Consider the following 19,758-nt stretch of genomic DNA (forward strand, 5'->3'; position numbering starts at 1 on the left):
CCCCCCGCTCCCCAGGCCGGATGCAGGACAATCCAAGGAACCTCAGTTCTCTGGGACTCACCTCAAGGTGCCCTCTGGGCACCAAGGCTGAAGTTGCCAGGCTTGGGATCAGGGTGTCTAGTCACCCACCCTGGACTTTGCACCCGCCAGACTGAGAAGATAATCCAAGAACCACAGAATAATGGTACAGGGGTCTTAGGATGCTTGTCAGCTCATGCCCTCTGAAAAATATTCAGATCTTCTGTAAAAGAAGATAAAATGTTGTACCAAGTTTTATTTTCTATAGTTTTGGCCCCTCCCCCTAACCGGAAGCAAAAAACTTGCCCAGACAGCTGTAGCCCCATCACTAGAAATCATTCATCTGACCCAAACACTTTCACTGCACAGGTGATGATTTATAACCCGGAAGGGTCTTTCCTAATAACAAGTTGCATTTATTGAACACTTACTATAGGCCACGTATTTTCCTAAGTACTCAAAGTGACACATTCATTTAATGCTTCCAACAATCTTTTTTTTTTTTTTTTGGTCTTTTCTAGGGCCGCTCCCATGGCATATGGAATTTCCCAGGCTAGGGTTCTAATCTGAGCTGTAGCCGCCAGCCTACGCCACAGCCACAGCAACGCAGGATCTGAGCCGAGTCTGCGAACTACACCACAACTCATGGCAACACTGAGTCCTTAACCCACTGAGTGAGGATAGGGATCGAACCCAAAATCTCATGGCTCCCAGTTGGATTCGTTTCTGCTGCGCCCTGATGGGAAGTCCGCTTCCAACAATCACTGGGTAGGAACAATTATTCTCCATTTTGCTGCTAAGAAAACGGGGGCTCAGAGAGGTGAAGTCAAGGTCACACATCTGTTAAGTGGGGGAAGCTGGAATGTGAACCCAGCCAGGCAGCCTGGTCCAGAGCCTCCAGCCCAACCACTGCTCCACACTGTGCACAGTCATACAGCCCTTGAACCCAGGATCCAGGGGGCTCCACCCCTAGTCCCAGAATTTTCTCCATCCACTCAGCACCCTGCTGACATAGCAACAGGACAAGGCATCAGGGTCTTCTCCTGACTCTTGGACCACAACATCAGTATATTTTCACAGAAGCCTTCGTTTTCCAATCCCCGGGATGATCAGAAATCCAGGCCTCTCTATAGCCAGCCAACGAACCAAACGAGGCTCTTTGAGAGTCTCCCAGCCCCTCAGCCCCTTAGCTTGAAGCCAGAGGCCACTGCAGGCTTTGAGGATCCAAGGAGGGCAGCAGAAATCTCCTCTGTGGTAGGGGGAACCTCTGTTGGGAAGAGTTCCTCCTGAAATCAGAAATCAGCTCAGTAAAAACCTGACAGGCTGACAGGCAGGTGATGGCATCTATCAGGGCCTTCTGTCCATACCCCACTGGTCCTTCCCTATTGTTCTTCTTGACAAATCACTTAGTCTCTTGGTGACTTATTGTTCTCATCTCTAAAGTGGGCTAATAATAGCAGCAAGAACTAAATTAGAAGATGTAGGTTCAAGAATTTTTTGAATAAAGCACTCCATGTTTGCAACTGCCACACACACACACACACACACACACACACACACACCCCTCTGGTTGAGTGGGTCATTTAATTGTGGATTTTGTGATGTCCCCATCTTTTGTGTGTGTGTGTGTCTTTTGAGGGCCACATCTTTGGCATATGAAAGCTCCCAGGCTAGGGGTCTAATCTGAGCTGTAGCCGCCGGTCTACACCACAGCCACAGCAACTCGGGATCCGAGCCACATCTGCAACCTACACCACAGCTCATGGCAACACCGGATCCTTAACCCACTGAGCAAGGCCAGGGATTGAATCCGAAATCTCATGCTTCCTAGTTGGATTCATTAACCACTGCACCACGACAGGAACTCCAGATGTCCCCATCTTTATCCCTGCACCCTTACCCCAGTAAAAAGAGAAAAATCCAGGTGAGTTGTCTATCTCTGATCTCTGGATCCAAGATACATTGACAATGAGGTGATACCAGCTACTCTGGCTGCAGAGTGGCATTTGGCAATCTTTGCCCCCAGAGAGAGGCAGAGCCCCCCGCCCCGCCCCGGTGGGGGCCCTGCCAAATGTAGAGGGCATTTGCAGTGTACGCCATTCATTGAGTTACATAAATGCATGTGGTACTCAGTGTAATGGGATGAACCTAGAACCGGAGTGTTTGAACCCCTGAGTCATAGTTCTGCCTCTTACTTCCCTTTCCCTGAACCTTGGTTACCTTACCTATAAATGGAGTGTGGGAGGAGGTCCCAGGTCCCTCCTAGTCCAACACGGCGTTTCAGGATTTACTTTCTTCACAGGTCTGCCCTGTTCCTTTCTCAGGTCTTCAGGTTCTTCTGGGCTTTTCCTGCTCCCCTTTGGGTGTTGATCTGGCCCCTTCTCTTCTTGCCTGGGGAACTCTTCTGTTATTCCAGGAAATGCCACGAGGGGGAGCCTTCCTTTGGATATTGGGGGTCAGGGAGGAAGCCAACTCAAGTGCAAGGCTAGGGAGGGAGTCAGCCAGTCCCAAAGGGCTCCAAGACCTGGACGAAACAGAATGTTTGGAGACCAAGGTAGGGGGCTCTAAGCTACAAAGATCACACTCCAAGCTCTTGAAGGACTGAGACCTTGCTTTGTGTTATTTCTTGTCCCTCTGTCATATACTTTAAGGGCACATGGTGAGATTATTTCATTTGGTCCTCAGCATCATCCATGAGTCATGCAGTGCAGCTGAAATCATCTGTTGCCTCTACACTTGGGAGAACCAAAGCTCAGAGAGGTTCCAGGCTCACCCAGGGTCACACAGCCAACCTGGACCAGAGCTGTTGATGGCCCAAGTCTCCTGACCACTGGCCCAGGTCTCACTCCGCATGTCCCTGCCTCCTCCATGGTCTTGCTCCAAGCAAGACACACAGGGGCGGGGGAAGGGGTGTCTTTGGGGATACTCCTTGAATGAATGAGTGGGCCTGCTGGAGAAGGCTGCAACCTCTGTGGCACAATCCTCCTCTCTCTTGCACTGGCGGCACTGACACAGAGCAATTGACACCTTGGCTCCACCTTCTATCCCTCACTCTCACCTTCCCGAATCACAGCTTTCATCTCTCCCCACATCACTTCCATGAGAGGAAGCTCACACCCTCACCAAGAGCCCTGCTCTCCTTTCTTTCTCTTTCAAGTCTTGCTCAGGTATGTCACCTCCTCCAAGAGGCCTCCTTTGACCTCCTCTCCCACTGTGGGAAGAGTGGGCATCATTCCCCTGTCTGCCCCCAAATAAGTTTCCTGATTATAACACATCAATCATTGTTTTTAAAATTATTAGGGACTAGTCTGAGCTTCCCCAGAGAGGGAACTGAGTCTTATTCATCTTGAACTCCCAGTGCCTGTCAAATGCTCAGCTCAGGCATCAAAGACTCACCTTGGGTACCACTTCCTTCTCCCCTCTCCAGCAGTGCCTCTGCCCTGGGGACCCAAGTGTAAAGGCATCTTAAGCACATTCAGCCTGAACAAATGAATGATTGATCCTCCCCTCTTGCCTCTCCTGACCCCTCAAGTATCAGGAAAGATGACGATTCCATGTTTCTGAAGACCCCTTGGAATCCTCCTCTGCTTACCTTCAGCCTGTCTAAACCACCAGCTCTCCACACCTCGTGGGGAAATTGTATACAGCCAGCATCCTCCAGGCTTGGCTTCTCCAGGTGACCAAAGGCCTTCTGGTCAGAAAAGAGTGGTCCATGGGAGTGAGAGGAAGGGGGTTGTTCCTTCGGTGGGGGCGGAATGCTCCTCTTCCATCTCCTCCTACTGATCAGCTTTCTTCAAGCAAGCCTCACCTCAGGTCTCCCCTCCCCTAAACCTGGTACACACTTCCCGGGCCCTCCCCCCCCCCTTCCAGGTGAGTTGCAGAAGGCCTAGGACTGGATGTTTAGCAGGTAAGGTTTAAGAGGAGCCATGGGACTCTCCAAGCTGATGGGACTTTCATTGGAGCCATCTCACTTGTACAAGTGAGGAAAGAAAGGCCCAGGAAAGAAAGGTGACTCAGTCATTCTTTCATTTACTCATTCATTCAATGCATTTTTCCTGAGTGCCCACGACACGATGCATGAAGCTCTGTTCTTGGGCTGAGACTTTTTTTTTTAAGCCTTTACCTTCAGAGTTCCTGTCGTGGCTTGGTGGTTAGCGAACCCGACTAGCACCCATGAGGATGTGGGTTCAATTCCTGGCCTTGCTCAGTGGGTTAAGGATCCAGCATTGCCATGAGCTGTGATGTAGGTCAAAGGTGTAGACTGGCAACTACAGCTCTGACTTGAACCCTAGCCTGGGAACCTCCATGTGCCGAGGGTGCGACCCTAAAAAGACAAAAAAAAAAAAAAAGCCTTTATCTTCATAGCATCTACAATCTAGGGGGAGGAGATAGACAAACAAATTAGCAGGTAAATATGTAAAGCATGTAGCATATATTAGATGGTAATAAAGGCTACTGAGATATGCAAAGCTGGGGAAGGAAGGAAGATGGGGAGCTTGTAGATATTGGTGGGGGGGGGGTGTGGAAAAATCCTTAGCCCAGTGAGCAAGAAGGGAATCTGAGAAAGGATTATTCCAGGCAGTGGGAATAGCAAGTGCAAATGCCCTGAGGCAGAAGTGTGCTCTTCTGATTGTAGAGCAGTGGGGAAGCAGTGTGACTGGAGTAGACTGAGGGGGAGAGGAGTGGGAGGGAAAGGTAGAAAAGGGTCTTCCAGGGTCTTGGAAGGACTCTTTTCTCTGAGTGACATGTGCGACCTTTAGAATTTTGAGCAGAAGAGGGATATGATCTTGGTTTTTAAAATATAACCCTGGTTGCTTTATTGAGAACAGACTGAGGGGGGCAAGGGCATGCAGACTGACAAGTTAGGAGGTGTTTCGAGACAATCCAGGCAAGAGAAGATGGTGGGTTGGGATTGGGGGGGTGGTAGTGGGAAGTGGTGAAGAGGAGCAGATTCTAGACACATTTTGAAGGCAAAATAAACAAGATTCGCTCAGGCATTTGGATGAATGATGATAGGAGAAGAGAGAGGTTGATAATAACTCCAAGATTTTCTTCTGGAGCAACTGGAAAGATGAAGTTGCCCTTTTCAGAGATAGAGTAGAGAAGCCAGAAAGGAGAAGGTCTGGGGGAAAAGATCAGCATTTCAAATTGGACAAGTTAGGTGTGAGAGGCCCGCTAAACGTTCAGGTGGGGACAGGAAACAGCATCGACAGGTAGGCAGGTCAGGAGAGAGGTTATGGTAGAGCTAAAAGAATAAAAACAAATCTCAAGCCTCTTGACTTTCCCATGGGTTGGAGACGTTAAATACCTGCGCTCAAAACCTAGAGCGCAAGAAGAGGAAATACGGTAACTCTGCGCGCACGCCCCCGTCCCCAGCAAAGCCAAAGCACAGAGCTGAAGCAGGTCGGGGAGAGGGGGCTGGCTATCCCGGGGCACTTGGGCGAGACCCGAGGCGGGGCAGGGCTCCGCATCAAGGGCAGAGCGGGGGCTGCTGTGGCTCGGGGGCGGATCTTCACCGAGGTCTGGGTTTCTTCTCTCGGCAACGGTCTTGACTCGTTTCCTTGAGTCACCGTCAGATATTTATTTAACCTCTTAGTTCAGCCTCCCTGGGGCCAGCAGGAGGGATGGAGGCAGGGCGGGGTGGGGGAGGGAGGCTGGTGGAGATGGGGAGCGAAAGCAGAAATACGTTTTCTTCCGTCTGCACAGGCTGCGGCGCCCTCTCTCACTCGTGGGGGTCCCACCCCGGGCCCCCAGACCTCCAGGGCTCAGCCAGTCCCTTGGATTCAGGAGAATTCAGGAATCACGCTAGTCCACCCCCATTGATTTAAGAAACCTGGGGAAGGGTAACTCGTCCAAGGTCCTACAGTGAGTCTGAAGTGGTGCCAGGCTGCCAGTCTCTGGGGTTCCCCCATTCCTTGTCTACCAAATGAGCTCCTGAGGCCGGGCAGTGCCAGGACAGCCCACAGACCTGAGTTCTCAGCGGAACCCCAACGTTCAGCAGTGTCCTGACTGTAGGCTGGACCCTTCACCTCTGCGTGCCTCTGCTTCTGGGTCTGTACTAAAGAGAGTCATCACTCGTACCTCGCCTTCCTTGACTTGTTGAGGGACAAATAATTGTTTAAAAATACCAGCTGTCAATTGCCAAGCGAGGCTGGTACAGTCCCGGGTGCCTCGACAGGGCCTACTGTTCTCTGGCTTTGTACACCCCGCCGCCGGTCTAGCCGGTGAGGGTGGGGGCTAGAGGGAGGGGTGGGGAGAGGCCAGAACCCAGCCCTCAGGCTAGAAAGGAGCACCCCCCACTCCCCAAGCCACAGCCCCAGCGGCTGGCCCAGGGGTCAGTGCTGGGGGCACTGGGGGAGGGGAAACTAGGGGGGGGGGAGGGAGGAGCGGAAGTCCCCGCTCGAAGGCCCCATTCCCCTTCCCCCCCGGCCGGCCCCGGGGCAGGTGAAGAGGGGACCGGGCTCCGCTCCAGGTGGCGGGGCAGCGGCGGGGGTGGGGAAAGGCAACAATAGCACTTTTATTTGGGACTGTTTGGTTCTGAGCGGGTGGGCGGAGGAGGAGGCGGTCGACGGGGCTGCGGGGGGAGAGGGGTGGTGAGCGGCATCTGGCGACACACCTGCTCCTGCTTAACCCTGTGCGTGCTGGGGCCGGGCGCTCGGCGAGGGAAGGCGGGCGGGCGGCAAGGACGAGCCCCCGGCGGGGAGTGCCCGGCTGCCTGGAAGGTCAGCCTCTCAGGGTCCCGGGCCAGGCCCAGCGGGTTCGGGGGCGCGCGGGAATGGGGACCCCTGGTGGGACTGAGGGGAGATCCCAGTCCCCTGGGCTGGGCCCTCGACCCGCCTTGGCCTCTAGCGCGCAGCCCCGCCGCTCCGGCGTCGGCCTCCAGCGCGCCAGCGCGGCTCGGGCGGGATTGGGAAGGCGAGGGCTGGCTCCAGGGCCTCGGCGCGGATTCCCCGCCGCCCTCGGGCCGTTCCGGGAAGCCGGCCTTCCGGAGGCGGCGCGGCGGCTACGGCCATGCCAAGGGCGCGGGGCGCGGGCCAGGCCCAGCGGGCGGGCGCCGGGCGGGGGAGCATCGGGCTGGGCGCGCCCTTTCGCGCTAAACGCTTCCAGGCGCGGCGCTGCAGGTGAGCCGGGCGCCGGGCGCTCGCCACCCTGCCTGGGCCTCGCGGAAGCTCCCCACCCGCCCAAGCCCCGGCCGTCAAGCCCCGCGCTGCACCTGCCCGCGCGGGACCCCGGCCCGCCGGCGTACCCCCTTCCCACCTCCCAGCCCCGGGCTGGCGCGCTCGCCCGCCGCACAATCAGAGCTTGTTTGTGGGCGGAGGAGCCGCGCCGGGTGCGGCGGCCCCGCGCCAGCCCACTGATCCCATAAAATATTATTTGTGTTTAAAAATTCCAGTAATTGGCTATGCAGCCGCTTTTTCCGAGCCCTGTGCCAAGCTCAGTAAAATCGCAGTCCGGCTGGGGTTATTTTCATCATGCAAATTCCCATTTCTGTAAACAGGGTTAAAGCCCCTGGAAGAGGCCAGGCTGGAACCAGAGAAGAAAAGCAGAGGGTTGTGTTCTCTGGGAGTTGGTCAAACTAGGTCTCCATTCCTGCGGTGACCTGGGTAATTGGGGAGAGTTATTCAGATCTCAGTGGCTTTGCCTGGAGTACCAGTGACTGGACACTATTGGACAAAACCCCTGGTTTTCTTAACTTCCTCTTCCCTTTTCTCCTCTGAATCACTTACATCAAGTCATGGAATCATAATTCTTTTTTTCTTCTTCTTCTGTTTGATCGCAGGAGCAAACTGAGGCTCAGAGAGGGGAAGGGACTTGCCCAACGTCACAAAGCAAGTTTGTGCAAGAGCCCAGGCTAGCACATAGCTTGTCTGAGTGCCCAGCCACCAGGACCCCTGAGGGCTGGGAAGAGGAGGAGGCTGGTGCAGGTGCCAGTGCGGCCAGCACAGAGAGCCCCGGGGGCCTGGCTCCAGGATGCTGACTCTGGGTACAATAACTGGGGGAAGACTCCCTCCCTCTCCAAACACACACTTCCCGTCCCTCAGGAGCTGGGAGCTGCTGGGAAGCTGGGAGCCCCAAGGAGAGCAGGAGGGGGATGGGGAGGGAGTCCCTGCCAGGGCCTTGGAAACCTCAGTAATGGACAGGGGAGCCTCTGCCCGGCCCCACCCACTGAGGACTGCTGTCTGAACTACACACGTGGGAAGAACAGATTTCTTAAACAGGTCCTGAAAGGGAGCCCAGATTCTGAAGGTGGAAGAATTGGGGCTTGGCAAAGAGTAAATAATAACATGTTCTTGGTAGTATTGAATTATAATATATAATATATTATTGCTGTATTGTATTGATACTTACTGTGTGCCAGGCGGCACAATGTGTGTCGTTTAATCCCTGCAAGTCTCGGAAATGGGTATTCATACCATACCCACTTTCCAGATGAAGATACTGAGGCTCTGAAAGGTGAAGTCGCTCAAGGTTGTCCATAAGGAGAGTCCTTTTACTGGGGATGTTTGTGAATGGTGAATCTCTGGGTTTTCTCCTTTCCTTCACCAACCCCAAGTTTTCATACCAGCCCAGCCTCCTCCTGCCTCCTTTCATTTGCCCCTGCAGGACTTTGTGCAGGCTGCTGCTTTATCCCCCCCTTACCCTTGAAGTTCCTCCTCTTGCCTGTCCTCAGTCTTCCCCATTGCCTCCCTTTCTTCAAGCCCTAGGCACCCCCAGCCCCTGAGGCTGAGGAATAGGTGCAAAAATAAACTAGGTGATGCTGCATTTAGACCAGCAACTCAGGCAGGTAATGGGAACCAGGTTATGTAGCTTTTTGAATAATGGCAACAAAACTTTTCCCAAGAAAACTCATTGTGTGCTTTAGGAATGCCTCCTCCATACATATCCAAACACACACACACACACACACACACACACACATACACACCAACACCAAAAACATGAGTCTCAGTTGTGGTTCAAAAGGAGGAAAATATTTCTGGTGATTCAGGATTACTTTCCAACAGAATAGGCAGCCTTGTGAGGCGCTGAGCCTCCCATCACTACAAATGTCTCAGCACCGGCTGGAGGTCCCTGGTCCAACAATGGTGCCAAAGAAATTCCTGACTCCTCTTGGGCTTGTTTGCTCAGAAATCAATCCAACCCTAGGATTCCAGCTACATTACTGTACAAATATAGGTCCTACTTGTAATCAAATTGAATCCAAAGTTAGAGTGTACTGTTCTCTTCAGTCTCTGAGTTGATATCAATGGGAGGAGGAAGGAATGTTGGGTGGGAGGGCACCTTCTAGGGGTGGGCCACCATTGTGGTGGCCGTCTTCCTCGAAGCCCACCGTGTTGGGGGCCTTGAGAAGATCAGGGGTCCTTGAAAGAGAAGATGGAAGACAGTGTCCGGTGGATTCTGGGAGTTCCTGCAGCAGAAGACTCTAGCGAGGGAAAGTATAAGAGCAAGCCAGTACCAGAGTTCCCTGGTGGCTCAGCCGGTTAAGGACCTGACATTGTCGCTGCTGTGGTGCAGTTTCCATCCCTGGTCCCAGAATGTTAGCACACTGAGGGCGTTAAAAAAAAAGAGAGAGAGAGAAAGTACCAGGAATTCCTTTGGCACCATTGTTGGACCAGGGACCTCCCAGTGCCCTGGGAGCCCAACTCTGCCCTCTAGATGCCCTCTAGATGCCCTACCTTCATTGCCGCTCAGGTGGGGCCATCACACTTTCATTTCGGTGAGCAGCAAAAAGGAGCCTCAAAAAGCCTTCTTCCATTTCAGATTTCCTAAAGCCCCTCCATGACACTTTCATTGGCATATCGGGGCCAGAACCCTGTCTCATGGCCATGCCAAGTTGCAGAAGAGACTGGCAAAGGTAGTCTTTATTCTGAGTGTGAATGCGGGCAACCAAAGAATTGATGGTTTCCTTACTAAGGAAGAGGATGGGAGTGGATACTCTGAGCAGTTTCTGCCATGCAGGCCTGGTTATTGCTGTAGGGTTTGGAGAGGCGATGCAGGTGAAGCAGCGGGAGGAGGGGCATGCAGCAAAGTCTAAGGAGAGGGAAGAAACTCAATTCAACCTGGCAGCCTCCTCTTTCTTCCTTCAGGGAGCCTCTCCCAGGAGGGCTTCCCAACAGGTGGAGCCACTGGGAGCTTTCCTTCCTGTGCTCACACCACCCAGTTCCCACTGAAAACTCTGCCACAGCCAAGTTGCTGCCTTTTTTTTTTCTTTTTTTTTTTTAGGGGTTGGGGCTGCAACTGTAGCACATGGAAGTTCCCAGGTTAGGGGTTGAATCGGAGCTGGAGCTGCCCGCCTACACCACAGCCACAGCAATGTGGGATCTGAACTGCATCTGAGACCTATACCACAGCTCACGGCAACGCTGGATCCTTAACCCACTGAGCGAGGCCAGGGATGGAACCTGTGTCCTCATAGATACTAGTGAGGTTCTTAACCTGATAAGCCACAACAGGAACTCCCTCATGTTACTGTCCTTAACTTCTTCTACTTCTCAGTGATGGAGGCACCTTCCCCTTTGAAACCGCCTCCTCTCTTGAATCTCCCGTCGCCCCTCTCCTCACCCCGAACCACCTCACAGGCTGGGTCACTCCCCACCTGTTTTCGCTGGCCTCTCTTTGGCTGTCGATGGTGGGCTTCCTCTTTGCCTAAGCTGGACCCATTCTCTCTTCTGTGTGCACATTTTTCCCAGGTGGTCTCATCCAGGACTCTATTGCTGAAGGCTCTGAAATTTTATCTCCAGCCCTAACTTTCCCTCCCGATCCATTTCCCCAACTGTTCACCTCCCATCTGCCCAGACATCTCAGCTGTAACAGAACCAAAACTGAGTCCTGGTGCTCCTCCCCACCCCTCCTCCCTGGGGCTTCCCCACTCAGGAAACGGTGTTCACATCCGCCAAAACAGTCAGCCCAAAGCTCAGCCGTCGTCTGCTGTCTCCCTCCTCCTCACCCTCACCCCTCCTCTCCAACCCCTCAGCCAGCCCGGCTGGGTCAAATCCATCCTTACTCACCACTTTCACTGCTGCGCCTGCCCCCAAGGCCAGTCTGTCTCCCCTCCAGCCTGACCTCTGCTCAGCCTCACTGGACTCCCGCTCCCACCCTGGCCTCGCCCATCCCTTCTTCTCAGAGCCAAAGGGACAGCCTGGAGCATTAGTCAGATGGTGTTTTCAGTGACCCCTGACCGCTCTTACAAGGACATCTTAACACCTCACCATGGCCAAGAGCATCCTACGTACTCAGCTGCACAGCGTGGTCCTTCTCCCGCCTCTCCCCCTGCGTCTCATCTCCACCCCTCTCCACTCACTCATTCCTTGCACTCTTGCCTCACTATTCTTTTCCCTTTGCCTTTCCTTTCATTTTCCCCATCTCTTCACACAGGCTAAGCTCTTCCCTGCCCTGTTTCCTCTGCACCATCTGCCCCTCAGGCTGCTGTGTTTCCCTCAGTTCTTTCCCATTCTGCAGGTTCAACTTCCATGCCATGCTTTTGGTAGACCACCCATCTCAGCCCCTGGTTGATTTTCTTGAGATTGCTTTGCAATTGAGTGTTTTTGTTTTTGTTGGTGTTTGTTTTGTTTTGTCTTTTTATCTTTTTAGGGCCGCACCCTCGGCATATGGAGGTTCCCGGGCGAGGGGTCCAATGGGAGCTGTAGCAACGCCAGATCCGAGCCATCTCCACAACCTACACCACAGCTCACGGCAACGCCAGATCCTTAACCCACTGAGTGAGACCAGGAATCGAACCCACAACCTCATGGTTCCTAGTTGGATTCGTTTCCGCTGTGCCACGACGGGAACTCCAGTGTTTTTGCTTTTGTTTTTTTGGTTTGTTTGTTTCTTTTGGCTGCCCTCATGGCATGGGGAAGTTCCCAGGCCAGGGATCAAACCCATGCCACAGCAGTGACAACACCAATCCTTAACTGCTAGGCCACCAGGAACTCCTCTTTGGCAATTGTTTTATGTGTCCATTGACTATCCTTTCGTCTCTCACTCCACTAAAATGTAAGCACCATGAGAGCAGGGAATGTGACCATCTCCTCAGCACAATCAGTCCAGCATTTAGCACATAAAAAGTGTTCTAAAATTCTGGAACAATAAATAAATCCTCCATCATGCCTAAATGGCTCAGGCAACCACAGGAACCCAGTAAAAATCTTATAGGCCATTTAGTTACCAGCCTGATCCTTCTCTTAACCTTTCCGCATTTTTCAAAGGTCTAAGCACCAAGTGGTTTCTCTGCGCCTGCTCCGTGCTCACTGCCTGCCCTCTGACCAGCTCAGCCTTCTAGGTGCACCCTTACCCCACGCGCACAGACGCACACCCTCAAGCCTGGAATAAAGCATCATTTCTAAAGCAACTGCTCTATGCCCGGCACAGCTAGTCCTCACAGACAGCTCCACAGGTTACAAAAAGATAAGACACTTTTCCAAATGGAAAGACATGGCCCAAAGAGGCTAAATCATTTGCCCAAGACCACACTAATGAGTGGTAACGTTGGATTCAAATCCAGGGCAGTCTGATTGACTTCGACTGTCAATCCAGTGTGAGAAGGTTTTAAAAAGCCCTCCCTCCCTATAGCATGCTCACCCCTCTCCTGACACCCCATCTTGACCTTCAGCCCCAGGGGTCCCCCAGGAACGGGAGGTAAGATATCTGCTCCCTAAAGTTTTGGGATGGTGGAGTTCCCATGGTGGCTCAGCGGAAAGGAAACTGACTAGTATCCAGGAGGACCCAGGTTTAATCCCTGGTCTCGCTGAGTGGGTTAAGCATCCAGCGTTGCCGTGAGCTGTGGTGTAGATCAGAGACGCGGCTCAAATCCCGAGTTGCTGTGGCTGTGGTATAGGCTGGTAGCTGCAGCTCTGATTCAACCCCTAGCCTGGGAACCTCATATGCTGCGGCTGTGGGCCTAAAAAGACAAAAAGAAAGTTCTGGGAGGGTACGGTCAAGGGGATGAAGATGGTGTGGGGGAAAATGGGGTTTGGTCTTCGGTTGGAGCAGAGCTCTGGCTTCAGGCGGGTGTGTGAAAGGAGGGGGTGGTGAAAGGGAAAGAAGGCTGGAGACTTTGATAGGGAGGTCTAAGCACCCCAACTCTGAATGGCTGTCTCCTTGCCTGGCCTGTCACAGAGCTCTGCTCAGGAGGTTTGAGGTTTGCCATGTCCCTTGGGCAGGGCCGGGAGGGGACCGTTCCCCACCCCTTGACCTACCTGAGAGGCAAAGGGCTTGCTGGAACTGAGGGGAGAAGAAGAGGGGCTGGTGGGATGAGGTGATTCTGTTTGTCTTGGGGGAAAAGGCGAAATGGGGGGCTCTGCCAACAGGATGAAGGGAAGCTGGACGGTGCGGCAAACTGGGGGTGAGAAGCCTGGGCTGGGGGAGGCCTGGCCCCTTTGCCTGTCAGATGAGAAGGGACTCTGGTGGGGAGAAGATGGACAATTGTCAGAAGTGCTCCCCGCCCCAACCAGTTCAGCCCAGCCTGGGAAGGGAAGTGGGGAGGGGCCCTCTCACCAGGAGACCCTTTGTACCGCCAGCTTTTTGCTGCAGGAATGGACCTCTTTAATCCACAGCTTCCAGCTCCCAGCCTGGTCTGACAAGAACTTGCCCCCTCCCTGGGCCCAGGTCCCTAAGGTAGGGACAGCAGCAAGTGTGGGTGCCCCCACCCCCCACCCTGAGGGTCAGCAGACTCCTGCCCCTATCTCAGACCCTGGTCCCTGGTCCCATCTGGGAGAGGCGCACCCCAGATCAAAGGGCAGGTCAGCTGGTCCCCCGGCTTCCAGGAGAGCTCTCCCCGCAGCAAGGCCCCTCCCTGCCCCAGGGAGGGCTTCCCATTCCACCCAACTCCCTCTGAGCGTCCCTCTCCTTCCTCTTCCCACCAGCGTGAGGGCGAAGGCCGTGGACACTGGACTCTGAAAAACTCAGATCAAACCCTGACCTTGCTTTTCAGTAGTTGTATGACTTTGGGCAGATCGCTTAGCCTCTCAAAGCCTCAGTGCCCCGTCTCTAAAAAATCATGAACGCAGGCGCTGGACTGACTTCACGATGTCTTCTTCGTGACGACGGTGGTTACAGGAAGCCTGGAAGGCCCAAAGCACTTCAGGGCATTGTCTACAGGGCTCTTTTCCGGGGCGGGGAAGCCCTAGCGAGCTTCCCGGAGGAGGTGGCTGGGGAGGGCTGAGCGCAAACAGGGGTCGCTGTGAGTGCGCAGGCGCGTCGGGACCTCCCTGAGGCTTCGGGGGAGGGGGTGTCGGGTGCCAAGAGGGCCGGGAGCGTCTAGGAGCTGACACCCACCCTCCCCAAACAGGCACCTCCCGCCCTCTCGTCCCCGCTCAGCCCAGGGCCAGACTCGGGGCTGTGCCTCCCGGCTCCCCGCTTCCCCCCGCCCCGCCCGCCGCTCACCCCAGGGCGGGCTGCTCTCCCCTTGGGGGGCCGCGGCCAAGAATGGGCGCGTCAACTGGGGCAAATTAACACGTAGGAAAACACCCCGGCACCTGGAGAAACAGGAGCTGGGGCCGGGGGAGGGCGGCCGGAGCCTTGGAAGTCAGAACCCAAACGGAGCGATAATTCACCCGAGTGTCCGCGGCCTCCCGCCCGCTCCCCACCCCCGCCGCTCAGCCTCCGGTTTCAAAGGCGGACAAACAGCACACTGTGCTGGGCCCGGCTCCCTCGCTAAATCTTCCTGTCTTCAACTTTTGGTAACTTGAGCCGGCAGAGCTGACCCTCCCTCGGAGGCCTGATGGGTACCGGGAGGGAGGCCTGATGGGTACCGGGAGAGGGGGAAGGCCGTGGGAGGAGGGGGCAGGGGAAGGGGGAGAGGGGGGAAGGGGGATTCGGACCACCGGGACCTCAGCCCCTCCTTCTGGGACCGCTTCTGGGACCCCCACCTCTGGCCAGCGGCCCCCATCCCTCCACCTGGGGTGAGAGCAGGGCAGATGTTGCTTTAGAGGAAAACTTTGCTGTCACTTACACTGAGCTTTGGCCTGTGTTTGCCATTCTGGATGCTCCTGAGTGTGAGCAGAGTGTGAGTCTGTGTGTGAGAGGGGACGGGGGAGGCCGTTGTGAGCTCACACCTCAGCATGTGGGAAAGTCATTTTTGTGCTTGAGTTGGGAACCAAGACTAGGGGATCAAGGAGTCCGTTCCCCCCCCCCCGCCCCCTCCTCCCCTCCCGCCCCCTCCCCCCCCCCTTCTCCTGTTCCTTCCCCCCTCTGCCCCATCTCACCCCTAGGGGAAAGGAAGGTACCCCACAAAGAGCCTCCCATGGCTGCTCCTGACCCAGGGCAGGGCTGAAGGCCTTGCTGCCTACCCCGAGTCCCCGATGGCTCTTCTAACAAGTGAGCATGCCTGGGAGTTTGGCCTTGAGGAAGCAGTTGAGGGTGGGAGCCCTGCCCCTCTTTGGGGGCGGGTGTTCACCTGGAGAGGTGTGACCCCCTGTTGGGATTTCCAGTGGGAGGTCCTACTTCAAGGCCCAGGGTGGAGTGGGTTTTCAAAGAACCTGGGAGCTGGAGGCTTCTGGGAAGGGCTGAGGATGACTGGATAGGGAAAGAGTCAAGATTTGACTGGGGGGGGGGAGCGTAAGAGCAGAGGCGAAGGGCAGGGCTAGGGCTGGAGTTGAATCAGGGGTCAGAGAGTAAGAGTGAGATAGTCGGTCAAGAAATAGTTACGACGGAGTTCCTGTCCTGGCTCAGCGGAAAGAAATCTGACTAGCATCCTTGAGGACGCAGGTTCTATCCCTGGCCTTGCTCAGTGGGTTAAGGATCTGGCATTGCCATGAGGTGTGGTGTAGCTTGCAGACTTGGCTTGGATCTGGCATTGCAGGTGTAACTGGACGGGTGGCCATAGAGGTGGGGTTAGGATTCAGAGTCGTGCTGGGACAAGGCATAGTGTTAAGTACTGAGTTCAAACAGGACATGATCAACCAACAAATATTAACTGAACATCTCCCATATGCCAGGTACTGTTCTATTTGCTGGAAATACATAGCAAAACACAAATCTCTAACTCCTCCGAGGTTACATGCCAGGGGTAGAGGTAGATAATAACATTAGAAAGTGGATAAATCGTTATGTTAAATGGTGGTCAAGGCTATAGAGACAAAGCTGAGAAGGGGGAGGGACAGGGAGTGATGGGCCTCACTGAGAAAATGAACTTCATTTATTTTTTTAAGGGCTGCACATGCAGCACATGGAAATTCCCAGGCTAGGGGTCGAATCGGAGCTGCAGCTGCTGGCTTACACCACAGCCACAGCAACACAGGATCTGAGCCGAGTCTGCGACCTACACCACAGCTCATGGCAACGCCAGATCCTTAACCCACTGAGCAAGGCCAGGGATTGAACCTACATCCTCATGGATACTAGTCAGGTTCTTAACTCACTGAGCCACAATGGGAACTCTGAGAAAGTGACTTTATGTCAGACCTCAGGGAGGTAGGGAAGAAAGCCAAGCAGATATCTTGGGAAGAACATTCAAGCAGAGGGAATAGCAAATGTACAGTCTCACCTGCTGTGTAAGTCCTCCCAGCAGTTCAGGTCAAGGAACAGCAGAGACAGTGAGGCTGGAAGGGTGGGATGAATGGGGAGAACAGGAGGGAGGAGGCAGCATGGTGAGAAGCTGGGTCAGGGTTAGGATCAGAGTCTGGGTCTGCATCAGCGCTGTTTTTCTCCCTCTGAGTAATGCGGAATCCAGACGCATGCAGACAGGGACCCGCGCAGAGGAAAGGGAGGTGGGAGACCGACCGTGGTGGGGGCCCATGAAGCAGGCCAGCTCTGGGAACTCCAGGCCAGAAGAGCCTTTGCCTGGACTTGGGCATCTGACTTCAGAGCCCTCTTGGTCTTATCCGATATCTCCCCTCCAGAGCGTGAGATACCGCTCCACTTGGAGCTCATCTCCAAGAACTTTGTCAACCCACCCCCCTCATTTGTTTGCTAATAAAAAGATGGAGGGGGGCCTGTCTGCCTTCTCCGGATCGCCAGCCTCCTCCTTCCTTCTCTCCTGCCTGCCTGCTCTCCCTCTCCCTTTCTCTCCCTGAGAGCTGATGCAGTTAATTGGAGCGTCTTGGAAGTACACATTAACACACAGAGCGCCAAGGAGACGTCTTGGCAGCGAAATATCATTATCACTTCTTGAGCTCCAGCCAAAATCCCCTCGCGGTCAAAACACAATTCTTGAAACTAAACAATTAAAGATTTGTGCAAGTGTGGCTGCCATGAGGTATCAGGCTGGGAGCGGCTGCCCCTGCCAGTGTCAGCAGAAGTTAGCAACCTGCTCCACGCTCCGAGCCAGGTGATGGGCCGGGCTGGCCCGGGCGTCTCCCGGGAAGGAGGATAAACAGCAGGCCCACGGGGGAGGCCTGGCCGCCAGGAACAACCTGCTCCCACTCTTAGAAGCTCAGGGTTTTGAAATGCCAGACCTGCAACCCTCTTGACTCCCTGCTTCTACCAGCCCCTCTGCTGAAACCCCAGGCCCTGGAAATGAGACTCACTGGGCACCACAGCGCCCCTAGTGGCTGGGGCTGGAAGACGTTTCACTCTGGGACTGAATAGGGTGCTCCATCCAGGTGACAAGGCCAAGTTCCCTTGATTCCTGGTACACTTGCCCTGTCCACTCTATCAGAGCCCTCCGCCCCCTCCAGCTCAGCACTCTGCCGCTACGCACACACAGGGCCATGCACACCGCACGACCAAGTTTGGCGTGAGACAGGCGGGGCCATCACTCCAGCTCTGACCCATATGTGTAGTTTCCACCCTGCCCAGCCCTCAGTGAAGACCCTGGATATGGTCGCCAGGTAAAAAATCTGGGCTACGAGTCACACTGAAGTGTTGCAGAGTAACTGCGGTGGTCTTGAGCAAGCCCCTGCCTCTCTCTGGGCGGTAGTTTCTGTGTCTATACCATACGATGTAGGCTTGATATTGAACATTCTTCCAGTTCAGGAATGCTGTGGGGAGGGCCTTACAGGTTTAGCACTGACACTGCTGTGGCTCAGGCAATGGCTGCAGTGCGGGTTTGATCCCCGGCCTGGGAACTTCCACATGGTGTAGGTGTGGCCAAAAAAAAAAAAAGATGCTGTGGTTCTGTGATTTTATGTACCAATTACCAGGGCCACAGAGGTGTTCAGGCAGCAGCTCAAAGAGCCTTCCCCTTCCACATGTGGAAAGCTTCCTCTTGTGCTGTGCATTTCAGTGAACAAATTCAGATACTTGCCATGCCCTGAGCAAGGGAAGTCAGGGATACCAGGGATGGTCCTTCTGTCTCCAGCTATTTTTTTCATTTTGTTTGTTTGTTTTCTTTTCTTTTTTGGCTGCTCTCGCAGCATATTGAAATTTCTTGGCCAGGGATCGAATGAGAGCCACAGCTGTGATCTATGCTACAGCTGCAGCAATGCTGGATCCTTAACCCGCTGTTCTGGGCTGGGGATTGAACCCATGTGGCTGCAGAGACAATGCTTAACCTGATGTGCCACAGCAGGAACTCCTGTCTCCAACTACCTTGGAGTGTCTCTCTAGAATGCCAAGGAAGCTTGGTCTGGTGAGGCAGAAACTGGAACCAGACAACCTGGGTTCAATCCCAGCTCCCTACTCACCAGCTACCTGACCTTGGGCGAGATGCTTCACGTCTCTTGCCTCAGTTTCCCCATCTGTAAAGTACGGTTAATAAGAGTACCCACCTCTTAGGATGGATATAAAGATGAAATGAGATAAAACATGGAAACCAGAAGAGTGCCTGGTTCATAGAAAGCACTCAGTGAATAGTAGCTATTCTTATTTCTGTGGCTTTTCTAGTGGGAAACCATGACAGCCTATGTCTAGAGGTGGCATCTCAATTAACAAAGCTGGAGTTCCCGTCATGGTGCAGTGGAAATGAATCTGACTAGTATCCATGAGGATGAAGCTTTGATTCCCAGCCCCTCTCAGTGGGTTAAGGATCTGGCATTGCCATGAGCTGTGGTGTAGGTTATAGCCCCGGCTCAGATCTGGTGTTGCTGTGGCTGTGGTGTAGGCCGGCGGCTATAGCTCTGATTCGACCCTTAGCCTGGGAACCTCCATGTGCTGCAGGAGCGGCCCTAAAAAGACAAACAAAACCAAAAAAACAAAATCAATTAACGATGCTTCCCCATGTTCATACTCTTGCATAGACTCCTCTTGTATTAAATCTTTGACAGTCCAGGGTAATTAATAGAATGTGGAGAAAGTGACTTCCAAGCCTAGGCCAGAAAAAGCTCTTTTGCCTGGGCCTCTTGACAGGCTCACTGTCAGTCAAGGAGAAAGACGTTCAACTCCCCTAGCTCACCACGCTGTTAGGAAGCCCACGCTAGCCACGTGGAGTGGCCAGAAGGAGAGGGAAAAAAAAAAAAAAGAGGTTCTTGGAGTTCCTGCTGTGGTGCAGTGGCTTAATGATCTGGCTTGTCTGTGGAGGCGCTGGTTCAATTCCCAGCCCTGCACAGTGGCTTAAGGATATGGCTTTGCTGCAGCTGTGGTATCCATCGCAGCTCTGGCTCAGATTCAGTCTCTGCTGCTGGAACTTCTGTTTGCCTCAGGTGCAGCCAAAAAAGGACAAAAAAAAAAAGTTTCTTGGCCAAGAACCCAGCTGAGATGCAGGACCCCAGTCTCGGCTGCCACTGATTAAGCCTCACCAAGTCCCCAAGCAAGAACCACCCTGTTGAACCCAGTCAGCCCATGGAACACTGACAGATTAAAAAGAAAGAAAGAAATCTTCCTGGTGTACAGCACAAAGAACTCTGCCCAGTATTCTGTGAC

The sequence above is a fragment of the Phacochoerus africanus genome, chromosome 9 (genome assembly GCF_016906955.1).
Source record: "Phacochoerus africanus isolate WHEZ1 chromosome 9, ROS_Pafr_v1, whole genome shotgun sequence".
Classification (NCBI taxonomy): domain Eukaryota; kingdom Metazoa; phylum Chordata; class Mammalia; order Artiodactyla; family Suidae; genus Phacochoerus; species Phacochoerus africanus.